The sequence below is a fragment of the Macrobrachium nipponense genome, chromosome 2, assembly GCF_015104395.2.
Source record: "Macrobrachium nipponense isolate FS-2020 chromosome 2, ASM1510439v2, whole genome shotgun sequence".
NCBI classification, from domain to species: domain Eukaryota; kingdom Metazoa; phylum Arthropoda; class Malacostraca; order Decapoda; family Palaemonidae; genus Macrobrachium; species Macrobrachium nipponense.
Window position 1 is genome coordinate 103,276,647 of NC_087201.1, and position 14,903 is coordinate 103,291,549.

The 14,903-nt window shown below is 36.8% G+C and overlaps 1 protein-coding gene across 4 annotated transcripts in view; it reads right to left on the minus strand.

Moving 5' to 3' along the window:
* The window catches only part of LOC135220870 (aminopeptidase N-like), an 80,984-nt gene that overhangs the window by 18,001 nt on the left and 48,080 nt on the right, over positions 1-14,903 (minus strand). The gene's annotated exons all lie outside the window — the stretch shown is intronic.

Genomic DNA, 14,903 nt, shown 5'->3' on the forward strand with positions numbered 1-14,903 from the left:
GAGTAAGAGAGTGAAAGAAAACGTCCTCAGCAATTGTGTATTAAAATCATTTACACTCTTAAGACAAACAAGCGAACGAAAGCCACGACCCACCAATAACAAGGCACACAATGGCTTCAGTAAAATTGTATGCAAGCGAGAAACTGCTTAATTAACACGTGCTTATTCTCCTCCATTGAGCAGGCTGAAGAAAACACGAATAGATCTAGACAGACACAGAGAGAGAGAGAGAGAGAGAGAGAGAGAGATAAGTGTGTGCATATTCAGTGGGCATGGCCAGTATTATACATAAGTACATTCTTTACTCTTTTCCCACGTACGGGTTAAGTGCCATTAGTGCCCCTCATGCGGTGCACTGTAGGGGTTACTTTAGGTTCTTTGCAGTGTCCCTTCGGCCCATAGCTGCAACCCCTTGCATTCTTTTTACTGTACTTCCTTTCATATTATCATTCTTCCATCTTACTTTCAATCCTTTCCTATCAATTGACTCATAATTCAAATGCGAGGTTTTCCTCCCGTTACTTCTTTCAGTCCTATTTACTGTCAATTTCCATTTCAGCCCTGAATGATCTCACAGGTCCCAGCGCTTGGCCTTTGTCCTAAATCCTATATTCTGTTCTATTCTTTACTCTTTAAATATTTGATTTTATACAGTTTAAGGTACTTAAACGTAATGATTTACAACAAGAACATTTACAGAAACCAGTACATAAATTTACAAGAGTGGATACAAATTTGTTTTCTTTATAAAGGTCTCTATTTCCTCGTTGCATTCAATGGGCGTGAGAAAGTCAAACATGGATGGAAAGTCCGTAGAGTGTTACTTACAAGCATCCTTCTGTCCGATGATTAACTTAAACAATGAATGCGACCTTGATAAAATAATAGAGAAAAGAACACACTAACATATAAACATACACATGCATATATATATATATATAGATATATAATATGTATATACTAAATATATATATATCTATATATAATCTAATATATCTATTTATATTTATATAGTATGTATATCGATGTATAGAGATATAATATATATAATATATATATATATATCTCATATATTATGTAATATACATATATATATATATATAGATTATATATATATACTATATATATTATATATATATGTATATTATGTGTATATATATATATATATATATATATATATATATATATATATATATATATATATATATATATATATATATGAGAGAGAGAGAGATAGCGCGCCATTAGCATAACATGTGGTAAAGGAATGGTTTTAATAGGTAGGCGAGTCCTTTTTGTCTGAAGCCAGTTAAAGTGGCCTGGAAGAGTTTTGAGACATCTAGGAAGCTCAACATCACACAAGAGGAGTTGTAGGTGGTTCGGTTGACGCATTTCTGATGGCAGTAACTTATTTTATTTTTCTCTGGAGCCACCCAATGTGTGCCTGTGCGGGTTCGTGACTGTCTCTTAGTGTAGTACTAGTGCAGTGAATAAAGGCAATGGAAGTCTAAATGTTTCTCTGGGAATTACTTACCGTCCAGATTGCTCGTGTACACAAAATACTTCTGTAAAACTGTCCCAGTCCTGACTGCAGGGTCAAAATTTGCATGCGGGAATCCCTGCTCATTGCAGCAACGAAGAGCAATTCATATGGCAGCTGACACCGGAACGGAATTTGAGATTGTTCCAGTGAACCTTTCCTTTACTCTATCAGCTGGATATAATCATATTAGCCTAACGCAAGGCAGGTGTCTACATCCATTACTTCATTATCCTAGGCTACAGCGCTAGTGATAGCCAGGTCCTGGGCGTCCCATGCAATTAACCGGTAGACGATAAACTATTTTATTGAGTTTACCTGACAGACGCACTTCGCAGGAGGCTTTCGCTTTGTCCGCGCCTCTCGATAATAAGTCAATATTGCATTTTATGAATTGCTGATATTTTTCAAGACAACTGAGGTAGCCTTCAAGAAGAGGAAGAAAGTTCGACCATGATGTGGAACACAGTGCAAAGAGAAGGACGGTCTCAGGATCAGAGCCAAGGGCCAGGTAAGATGCCATAGAGATGAAGGTAACCGTGATTGCAGAGGAAATGAAGTCTTTCGAGCAAGCAATTGGATGAAGGGAAGGCGCGGGAAGACAAGCGAGTAAGCGTGGAGTGACAGGGAGACGAGAGAGAAGCAATTTGGAGGCGAGACGAAACAAGGAAGAATGATAAATGGAAAATGAAAGATACTCAGTGACAAAATTTGGGGAAGAGCAGTCAGTTGGTGATGACTGAAAAAAAGGAATGAATACGAAAATTATATGAATGATTATAAATCTTCTTTTGTTTGTACCTGTTTTACGAAATGCAGAGATTATACAAGGCTTGCTTTTGTTGCAGAATCTGCTTGACAAAAATGAATATTAATGAAATGAAAACTGTTATTAGTTTACTTAAAGTCAACAGCACAAATTTATGGGCAGTTTGCCCTTCGGTATCTGCATCATGGCAAATTATAGGCTAAATTAAAGGTTTAGAAAAACAAGAGGACAAGAGGGAGAGGCAGAAAAGGATTAAATTAAAACTAATAGATGTATATTTATCACTAACTAACTATCTGTCTATTTATCTAACTCTCTCTCTGTATATATATTAGATAGATAGTTATAAATATAATCTATTGGTTTAAATTTAATCCTTTTCTGCTTCTTCCTCTGTCCTTTTGAATTTGCCATGATACAGATACCGCGGGCAAACTGTCCATATATTTATATATATGTATATATATATATATATATATATATATATATATATATATATATATATATATATTGGTACGGCTGACAGGAAATATCGTATGTTTTAGCGATAGATCGTCAATATATATTGAAAATGAAGTGAAAAATGCAGGCAGTCGGACAAACAGAAGGCTAATTGAAGATGAAATGTGAGTTTTACGCAAAACTGCAATAAATAACGACGGCGGGAAACGTAGGGCAAAAAGGAGAGAGAGGGCGTGATATGAACTCTGAAAAGGACACGAAACCCATCAAAACATCAGCTGAAAAGTTGTTTTTTCGCTGCAGAAAAATCTAAGCAATGTAAAAGTTTAGAATGGAGGATGAAAGAGGAAAAGTTTCTCTTTTGCCCTTGATATATCCCTACAGTTTATCTTTTGTAACTTTTCGCGCGCTGTAAATGTTTCACAAAGGTGGGTGCATTTTGCGTGTGTATATATATATATATATATATATATATATATATTATATATATATATATATATATATATATATATACTGAGTGTGTGTGCGTGCGCGCGTGTGTATGTATGTATATATGTATGTGTATATATATATATATATATATATATATATATATATATATATATATATATATATATATATATATGTGCATATATACAAACATTCACGTGTACTTTTGTAGGAAAATTAATCATGTACTTGGAGAAGATATTTAAGAGTATTAAATATAAGTATAAATTTGTTAATCAGGAAAAAAATTGAGCGTCTAACATTGTTGAAAAAACGCCCAAGGATTTTCTAAGGAGAGAGAGAGAGAGAGAGAGAGAGATGAGAGAGAGGAGACGAGAGAGAGAGAGAGAGAGAGAGAGAGAGAGAGAGAGAGAGAGCGGAAGCATAAGAGTATGCAAATATGAATTTCGGTATACGGATGCGAGCTGATGTTGGTAAGTCTTTTGTAAAGGTATTTTGGGCGACCGGAAAGTTATAGGAGGTTTTAGTGCAAAAATTTCGCATTTGAATGGGGTCCGAGGAGGGTGAATGTAGCTCGACTGCTTTGTTTTTACTGTCAGTTGTTCAAGAAATCATAGTTGATGTCTCTAGTAGTTCTTGCGGGAATCATCCCAGTTGCTCTGAGTGTCAGAGCTTCAATCTTTGCATAGATTCGCTTCTAAGACTGTTCCAGTGTCTTCATGTTTGATCCCAATTAGTGTTTGATCCTGACATAGTTCCAGTGTTGAGCCTACCAATATTTCATTGGTTATTGTTTTTTTTCTTGTCATTGCTATGGTAGTTAGTGATAGGTATTACTCAATGGTTAGTGATTTTCTCTGACGTTACCCCCGTGATTTTTTATAGAAGTAATTCAGAATTTACTTGACTGGGTCGCTGCCTCGCGGATCTAAAAGAAAAATAAATCTACTAACGCAAAATATAAAAAGTTGCGAAGGATGTTATGTTATTTCTTTGTTGATATGGTTTTGGCAATGCCTTTGACCGATGATTCTGCAAAACTTAAAGACGGCAGTAATAAAGAGAGGATTATTGCCAATATTTAACAGATCTGAACCCTTAAGGTATCCCACTGCAAACTTGAAGTTTCTGTCTAAAGAGATTCTCAAATGTTGCATGAACTTTTTGTCTCGTCTGTTAACCTCTGGGATAAATTGACTGTCTATTCCCTTGCCTCATGGGATCGAGGTCACAGTAGGACTACCCGAAACATCCGCTCGGAATGTTATGGGTGTAGTTTGGCTGTTTCACGTTAACCCTCTACCGCTGACCTATTGACAACCTCGGAGCGCTGGTCAGTAATGTTGGGTCGCACCGGCCCATATCCCACCTCAAAAGTTGCTGTATGAAATGCTGAACGAAAAAGAAAACACGATACTAGTATAATTCTGAATATAAATATTTTATTCTATTGAGAGAGAGAGAGAGAGAGAGAAGAGTTGGGAGGTAGATTGGACTTAACAATCCTTGTTTATCGAAGGCCTGATGGAAAAATTTGAAAATGGATAGTTTTCACAAGGGATAGGGAGACCGAGACAGCAACTTTGAAGACTCCTGAGGAGGCCAGGTAGAACAGAAAATTCCCAGCATCCGAAGAAAAGGTGCACATTTTGTAATGATCCTTTCACCTTTTGTCATGGAAGGTGACGTTGCTTTTGAAGTTTCAAATTTAAGATGATAGAATTATGTATATTCTTCCAAGCTGTGTGGTCTTCAAGAAAATAGTTTAAGATCATGCCACTAGATGTGAAAGCCTTCCTGTTTAATACTAGTTATGACTGTTATTGAACGCTAAACAATTAAAATAATTACAGGTAGTCTTTTATTTTTCATTTATCTATTTTTATTTGTTAGGATACAATATATCGTGAAATAGAAACGTCAATATTCAGAGCCTAAGGGCATAAGATTTATGGGAATCTTGGAAAGGCCCCATGAAGTACGCGGATAGGAGTTGTGTAACAGACGAAGAGCTCCCTAGAGAAATTGTAGATTTCTGTTTCTAGACGCAGAATAAATTTGTGTAGCTTAGTGCGTGAAGGAGTTTCATGGGCCACACTGGCTTCAATGGTCAATCAAGAGGTTTTGTATGACTAAGCTTAACTTGGTAACAGTCTAACACAGCTTTCACAGTCGGAAAAGTCTTGGGTTTTAGGTTTTACAGAAACTGCAGTAAAAATCAACATTCCAGAATAGAGAGAGCTAAGGTAGTATGTCAGCTTCAAGTGAGAGAGGACGAAGAGAGAAAAAGTCATCGCAGTCGAACAACATAAAGGAAGGAAAAGTGGCGAAGTGTTGTTAATTGCATATTGGACGAAATTTAACACGAGGAGAATATGGATAAGGTTGTTAACAATCGATCCAATGATTTTTGACCAAACCAATGATTATGTCTCTTACACTTTCATCTGCTTTCATATAAAAATCAAACTAAGAAATCATACAATTGCGTTCTGGAACCTTATTTGAAATTTGCACATTTGATGCATATATGAGGGACATTCCTCAGCATGTTAGGTGGAGATCATGATGGCGGAATTGCTCTCGAAAGACGCTTCTTTGGCTTCAAAGTGTCAGGGACCTGTTCTGTCAGGGCTGACTACCTTTAGTTATTACTTTTGATTTATGTAGCATATTCAGTGGATCCTCACGCGGTGCACCGTAGGCATTCTCTTTCTTCCATCGTACTTTCCACCGTCTCCTAACAGTTGCTTCATGGTGCAACTGCTTTGAGGTTTTCCTCCTGTTACTCCTTTCAAATTTGTTATCCCAATTTCAGTTTCAGCACTGAATGAATGAATAATGAATGACCTTTGGCCAAAATGTTAGATGCCATTGTATTCCATATCCTATGGATATCATACAAACCATGCATACATAGTTGTCACAAATTTCCAGCTATAAAATTACAGACATACAAACACGTGTGTGTGTGTGTACGTAGCGCTTGTAATGTTCAGATAAACATGTGTAGGCTACAAAGTACATACGGAAACTGTTTGCCTTTCCGGCATAGCAATATGTTTTATGGCCAGTGCATATCTATATATCGAGTCATAGCAAAAACTGGCATTGCGGGAAAAATCAAATATTTTTGATAAAAATAAACTTGAACATAGTTTAAGTAAAAACAAACTGAACTGAATGACAGAAAAGAAAGTGGCGATGAAATAGAATTGGGCATCAGTCAGCGAAACAAAGACGAAACCTAAAGAGAATGCAAAAATCAAAACACTGCACAGTTAATAACAATATCTGAGAAAAGGAGAACAAAACCCGAGTGCCATCAGGCGGCTGACGCATCACTCAGGAAAGCCGCTCTTGAGCCACTAACCCAAGTACAGACACGTCCAAGAATTTACGTCGTCTCTTCGTGGTATAGGCTGTGTAATGGATGGGCAGGGGACCCTGGGAACCGGGGGGCGGGGGAGGAGGCAGGAGTGAGGCGCGTATGTGATGACATTTCCAATACACGTTCGGTGTCATTACCCGGCATCGTCTCACTTCCGCGTTCTTCGGTAATGTCCTTTGCTCCTCCCTCGCTCCATCTCTCGCGTTATCTGTCTTCTTGCTGATCTTAGCGTTTACTCCTCTTCCTGCCTTTCTCCTTCATTAGTATCCTGCGTAAATCTGTTTCTACCGAATCTTATCCATTCTTTTCCCTTCTACTCCGATTGACTCCCGACTCTAATGATTCGCGGAAGGAGGTTTATTTTGACACACGTAACACCTGGCTACAATATTTTTTAAACTGATCTTAGAAATAACGAACAGTATATTGATTTCCAAAAAACTGATAATCCATAACGCGATATTTTTTTAAGGAACATAATGAAGGTGAGGAAGCCTTTCGATTACCTACAAGACATGTTTTCAACTGATTCCGATATCGTTTTTAATATTTTGCGTGACGATCTTACCTTTTTTTATTATTATTAATTGATAGCATAGTTTGTTTCCGGTCCTTTTACATTTTGTCCAGTACGTTGTTGAATGCCTGAAACTACAGTTATTATGTAATTTTATACCTTTAATAAATATTGATTGAAAATATGTCATATATATACATATCATATACATATATATATATATATTATATATATATATATATATATATATATTATATATATATATATATATATTCTATTTATATATTATATATATATATATTTATATATATATATATATATATATATATATATATATGAATAATTATATCATATATATATATATATATATTATATATATATATATATACATATAAAATAATTTCACATCACCGTGATTCATATAAATCATTAGAGCTGCAAAATGTCCTTTAAAATCTAATTTTCTCTACCTCGGAATTGATATATTTTCATATATGTACCGAAGGGGAATTTCTAGTTGATAATAATTTCGTCCCCTCATGAGATCGAACCACCGTACAGTGGACGGGAACGAAATTGATAACATCACTGTCCGTCCTGATTTCGTTCCCGTCCACTGGACGATGGTTCGATCCCATGACGGGACGAAATTATTATCAACTAAAAATTCCCCTTTGGTACATATATGGAAATATATCAATTCCGAGGTAGAGCGAATTAGATATTATAGGACATTTGCAGCTCGAATGATATATATATATATATATATATATATATATATATATATATATATATATATATATATATATATATACATACACACATTTTAGTCATTTGACAATGTGTCATTGTAAAGTGTTGGTTGAGGTAATGGTCTTTGAGAATCCTATCAGTAACTCGTTCCACCAAGCCGTATTTTGATTATTCATACCTTTTTAACTGTTAAAATGAAAGAGATTGCTGATATACCAAATTGCTTACAGTATCACAGCAATCTCTATAATCATCATTATGGTCATAAGGCAAGATCAACTGGAGTTAATTCTGTATTACTCATAACTTTGCCTTTTAGCCTCACTCCTCTTTGTTAACTTATTTGCAAATTTCTCATTAGACCCATCTTTATGTTGAAGTTAGTGTGGCTATATCTGCCCTGCCCCCATTTCTAGTGGAGTTCCGCTAGGACCTGATTCTACTCCCGCTCTTTTTCTTTTATTCACTAAAGACAACTTTCAAGATCTTAATGCCAAATTTATTCATTGTTTACGGTTTTCAGAAAGCGCCACTCTTTTAATCTTATCCCTCACCTGGAGCACATGTCCAGTCCCGTGTAATTTTGTGTAATGCTGGTAATGCAGATCTAGAGCATTTCTTAAATGCAGTATGCAAAATGTGGTCAATTTTAATACTTCAAGACCTAATAAGCGCCTCAGTGGTGTGATCGGTATGGTCTTGGCCTGCTACCTCTGCGGCCGGGAGTTCGATTCTCGGGCATTCCACTGAGGTGTGAGAGATGTGTATTTCTGGTGATAGAAGTTCATCTCGACGTGGTTCGGAAGTCACGTAAAGCCGTTGGTCCCGTTGCTGAATAGCCACTGGTTCCATGCAACGTAAAAACACCATACAAACAGATAAACAATCAAGACCTAATATTAGTTTTGTATATGTCTTATTTTTTTCGAAGTAATTTAAACCTTGTCGTTTATTATCTTGTAGCCAATAGCTATAAATAGAAGTTTGTATTTGAAATGTTTCATTTCGAGTCGGGCCAAGTTTTTCTTTCCAAGAGACGGGTGATTTTTAGGTGCTCATGCGCTCCTTCTCTCAGCAGTGTCTTCATGTTTTTGTTGGATTCATACATCCTTGTACGGACAGTTGTAACATATACATATATATATACATATATATACCTATATATATATATATATATATATATATATATATAATATATATATATATAATTATATCTTCATGCCTTTTGCTATGCTGCTTTGCTTGTGAGCAATAAAACATTGAATTTAAGAAAAAAATTATAACCGAATAGTTGATGCCCCATTTTGTCTCTCTTTAATTACGCTCGCCAAAAATAAAATGAGCAATAAAAATGCATACGGAAATGTTCTCATAAGAATTCATTACACTGAATGAACAGAGTCCGATCTAACTTTGATCATTTCTGCGTTGTCCAAGGAAGAAACTTATTCGGTTAACAAAATCAAGATCATTGCCCTCTGCTGACCCCGTTGACGAGAGAGAGAGAGAGAGAGAGAGAGAGAGAGAGAGAGCAGAGGCATTCACAAACAGCGTAATGAATGCCTTTCACGCGTTAAGAAATTCTTCCCAGATGCGGCGGCAGTATGGAGGAGCAATTTCGGGGTCTTGAGAAATACAGGAAGAATTTTCTCGGGAAACGCATAAGCGGACGGACCCCGATATTATTTTTCCCATAAATGAAATAGAGGAGGAGAGACAGGCTGACAGCGAAGGGAGGAGTGAGAAAGGCAGTCAGACAAAGAACATTTTAAGAGAGAGAGAGAGAGGAGAGAGAGAGAGAGAGAGAGAGAGAGAGATGCATGAAAGTGTGTGTAAGATTGGAAGTACTTGCACACAGGAGGTATACGTATTCCTATCTAAATGATTAGGGAGAGAGAGAGAGAGAGAGAGAGAGAGAGAGAGAGAGAGAGAGAGAGAGAGAGAGAGAGATCAAATCAGGATTTCCATCAGTATACAAACCCCTTTTTCTATTCAGCATCAAAAAGATTTTTTTTTTTCTTTTTTTGCGACGACTCTTGCATTCCTACGATTGGTAGCACCTTTTCCCCACGTTGGTTTTCGCTTAAAATTGCCATTTTCTCTTTTACATTTACGCGTCTCTATATTTTCCTGTGCGTATGACGCTCAGATGGTCTATGTGTTTATTGACAATGTTTGTTAGTTCTCAGCATTTCACGCTGTATGAACGTAAACCTGACATGTTTACTAATTCCTGCAAGGGCTAATGTGACATCTGCATTCAAGATTTTTATGTTTAGCTTTTCTAAATACGTGTTTGCATCAGTTACTACTTCCAAATGCTGTACTCCGTAATTGATTTTACTTTTTCAGATTTATATTTTATTTTTGTTTTCCACTCAGTATATCTCGCCAGCCTAACAACCTGTCCTCTCATTTAATATCAGTAAATGAAATGTGATGCTATCCATGTCATTGCTGAAAAACTCCCGCTGCAAATTAAAAAGAACGTGGTGGGATTTCACGCACTGACAAGCTGCAATTCGACATCGTTCTTTAGTAGGTGTGGAAAGAAGTAAGGTTGGAAAGTGTTCGGGCAGAATCCAGAGCTGCTTAGTGGAGTTGCCAAGACGGTGGTGTTGCGCCGGATTGAGGAATATGTGTGCATGCTGCACGGTGCCCCATGTCCGTATGGTGGTGTCAGTCAAGCACAGCTCTACATGTTTGAGAAAGTACAGACAGAACTAGAGAAGCTGCCAGCAACCAAGGCTGCGCTACAGCTCCATTTGGCATGTACCAACTTCCAAGTCTGCAATCGAATGTAAGAAAGCAGAGCGTTGCATTACCATCAGCCACAAGCGGCTGGCAAGAGACTGATGATGGCCGGTTACAGGTCAGCACTCCCCTCAATCCCGGACGCATGCGTTGAACTGGTGACGTGTGGTTGCAGGTCTTAAGTGCAAGACTGGGTTTTGTAAATGCAGCAAAAATGCTCCAAGGTGCATTCTTGCATGCACTTGCAATGCTGAAAACTGTAGGAAAACCCAGCAGGACTAAACTACTTAAGGCACTACTCGAACATTTATCAAGTAAGCCCTGAAACACATGTTAAGAGGATATTTCAAATCCAGTATGATTTTGTTTACTCTTTAAGAGGAACTCTGACCTTTGGTATTAACCAGGCACTGAGATTACACCCCCTCCCCCTGCTCATTAGTAGCAGCACAAAAAAACAGCGAAAATGAACCTGGTGGCATCTAACGACACTGCCCCGCCCCCAAGAAAAAATAAAAGAGTAAAAAGATAAAAAGAAAACAGAGAGGAAAATATCTAAAATGAACAGGTGAAGGCTCCAAATTTATGCCTATATGGTATAGAATAAGCGAATTATGGCCATTTTAAGGTTTTGGAGGCCATATTGGCAGCCATCTTGAAAATTAGGGTCAAAATCAGGAAATGGCGTCAGCCAACACCCCATATGGTAATTTGTAGCCTCTGATGATGCGATTCCACATGGTTGGTTGGTTGCTTATAACAAAAAATGCTATCAGAAGTTATGTTAGGGAACAAGGGTGGCCTTTTATCAACCCAGTTTTATGCACCGACATCAGATTTTTTTTTTTTTTTTACAGATTTTTCCCTAATTTCCTGAATTCGATGACTGATCCAATGGGTGACGCTTCGTATTGTCAAAATCTCTTGAGTTTCCGTCTCGGAAGCAAGTTCATTCTTCACACACAAATTTTATTATTCTGACGCCTCTTAGCCTTCGAGGAAATGAGTCATATCTTGAAATTTGGGCATTTGCAAGGAGCACAAGTTTCATCTGATGAAATTAATACAAACAGTAACTTCATCATTTTAATAGTATTGAGTGGTATCAATAGTCTCAAATGAGTTCCTTCAAAAGTGCCACGTTGTTTCTCAAGTTGAGATTTATCCTTCGCAACATACAGCGTACTATAATGCCCCTATCATACTGTTCTTCCACATTCTTATTGAGGTTTAAATTTAGTCAACCGTCTCCAACAAACATTTACCATCAGTAAACTAGCGCCCTAAGTTCGACTAAGTTGCTGCGAACGCTTCGATTTCATTCTCAGCATGTTTGTTCCAATCTCCAAAGTTCCTAGGCCCTCGGCATCAAAGCTTCCTTATCTCGTAAAACATGTACACCCTCCTTTCTCCCTATCAAAAAAAAAAAAAAAAAAAAGTGTTTTTATAAATTACGTTGACATTTGTAACTATCAGGCAGATACGTGTTTTCGTAAATGGGTAAATACATAAAGTTTTTAATATATTTATTTATTTTATCTTTTTTTGGGGGGGAGGGCGGGGAACTGGGGGCGACCGGTCGGGTGAGCTGAGATTACTTATTTATTCACGCTACTTTTCTACTGATAAGATCTGTCTTAACCGCGATTGGTTGCTTACATCGTTATCAGCATCCCTTGGAATACCATGTGTACAGTTTAGCCAATTTAATCACAGCAGAAATACCCAATAAATAATGAATTAACCATTGAATGAAAACTGTTTACCTCACGATTTTTTCACTTGGTCTTACTCCTACTAATAAAATTAGCCTTGCTTTTAAACAGTGTTGAGAACTGCCAAACAAAATTAATTCTTGTAATTAGTGTAAAGTTCCATTAACGGTCTAAGAAAGCACGTGGCGTCAGAAGAGGATATCGTTGTCCTTGACTAATCTAAGCATAGGATAAGAAGAGACAGAAAGTGACAGAAGTTATTTGACGGTGGAAATGTCCTGAATAAGTATAGACTGGTAATTTGAAAGGAGAAAATGAAGAAGGGAAGTGGCGCGGAGATGACACGGAGATTGCATGTAATCCGAGCGTATTCAATTGAGGCTTTCAGTCGAGTCATCCATCAACTCGAATGTGATAAGGCTCACTCGCCGCCACTTTCAGAATCGTGACGAATTGATGAAAAAAGAATCAAATTTGAAGTTTTCAGGGATGAATCTCGATCACGAGACGAACGATAGGCACTTCTCAGTATAAAGCAGATGGACGATATGGGGAAAATTTGACACGGGAAGGTTTTCTTTTGGGAACTCTTCTCTTCATCCGATTTTGACGATTCGAGTAATCGCGCCAAAGTAATTTTTTTTATGTTTTTTTTTTTACATTTCCATGAATTTCCATTCACTCGGTTATCAAAATATATCTAAGAGATTTATCACAGAGATCCGGGAATGAAACATGGATATACGTTCATGATATTTGAAACAGTTTCCCGCTTTTGCAGGATATATAGAGACTATTCCGAAGCCAGTTAGTTTTTGTGTGTGACGTCATTGCTTGTTGCTCTTCAGAGTCAAATTATAATGGCCGTTGTTGGCGTTAAGCAGAGTCTGTTATTGAATTGCCAGGACGTTAACATTCAGTTGCACTACCTTTGAACAAAATGTATATATATGTATGTATCAATGCCAAGTTAAGCGCCGCAGTGGCGTGGTCGGTATGGTGTTAGCGTACTACCTCGGTGGCCGCGAGTTCGATTCTCGGGCATTCCATTGAGGTGTGAGAGATGCGTATTTCTGGTGATAGAAGTTCACTCTCGACGTGGTTCGGAAGTCACTTAAAGCCGTTGGTCCCGTTGCTGAATAACCACTGGTTCCATGCAACTTAAAAACACCATACAAACAAACAAACAATGTCAAGTTAGCATCCTTCTCTCTAATTCTACATATTGACATTCTGTTTTGTGTTACCTCGCTCTGCACTATATAGATTTTTCCTTGTGAATGACTGCGCATATGTGTGCACAAAAATGATAACGTTAATTACGAATTTAACTAAGTGCGAGTTGATATCTCAACAAGTAATGATGTACCGAGTGTTCCATAAGAATTATTGTACTTAAAGAAGTACATATCCATCGCCTACACAATGTTTATTAGGTTTTTAGTTATCTGTAACCTTTCTGTCCGTCCTCAGATATTAACAGCTACTGAGGCTACAATGCTGTAAATTGTCATGTTGATCAGCCACCGTCCAATTATCAAACATATCAAATTGCATCCCTCTATCCTCGGTAGTTTTTATTTTATGTAAAATTAAATTTAACCATAATCAGGCGTCTGGCAACATTGAGACAGGCCACCACCGGGCCGTGATTAACGTTTCATGGGCAGCGGTTCATACAAAATCATAATGAGGCTATAGAAAGATTGATCAATTTTTGGTGGCCTTGATTATACGCTGTACAGAAAAACTCGATTGATCCGAAGTTATGTTTTTTACTTGTGTATTTTGCACCTCCCCCACCCCCCACCATTACAATAAAAAATGTCCATTTAAGATTATTACCGCCAAGCGTAAGCAGATCCAGGAAAATTTCATTTGGGGTTAGCACCAATTTCCATATTATACATACATTTATATAGATATATATATGTGTGTAGTATTTATATATATATAATATATATATATATATATATATATATATATATATTCATATATATATATATATATGTGTGTGTGTATGTGTGTTTGTTTGATTGTTTGTTTGTTGTTTGTTTGTTGTTTGTGCATATATATCATATATATGTATACATACACTAATACGGGATCTTATTGCAACAACAACAAACAAAAATCTTACTGTTACGTATTTTATTTGCAAGTAAGAGAGTATCCTTTTGGTTTGGCAATAACAGAGATAGAAGATAGGTAACTTTTGTAAAAGCTACTGGAAAATGCTAGTTGTAAACATGAAGTATTTCTGTCATATATAACATAATATATTTTCTTCAGCATTATGAAATAGACAGCAAGTACTTGTTCTATCAGGAAATACAGAATCCAGTATTATTATCATTAAAGATTATTGTTATTATTATGATCGCTAATATTTTTCTCAAAATCTTATTATTATTTCTGTTACATTTTTCCCCATTTTTATATTTTTTATTTGTGTTATTATATGTCTTCAGTATTATTATTTTGTCATTATTTTTGACGAGGAGCGAGGGGGGGGGGAGGGGGCGCACGTGTCCAAATCACCAAGAAGTTTA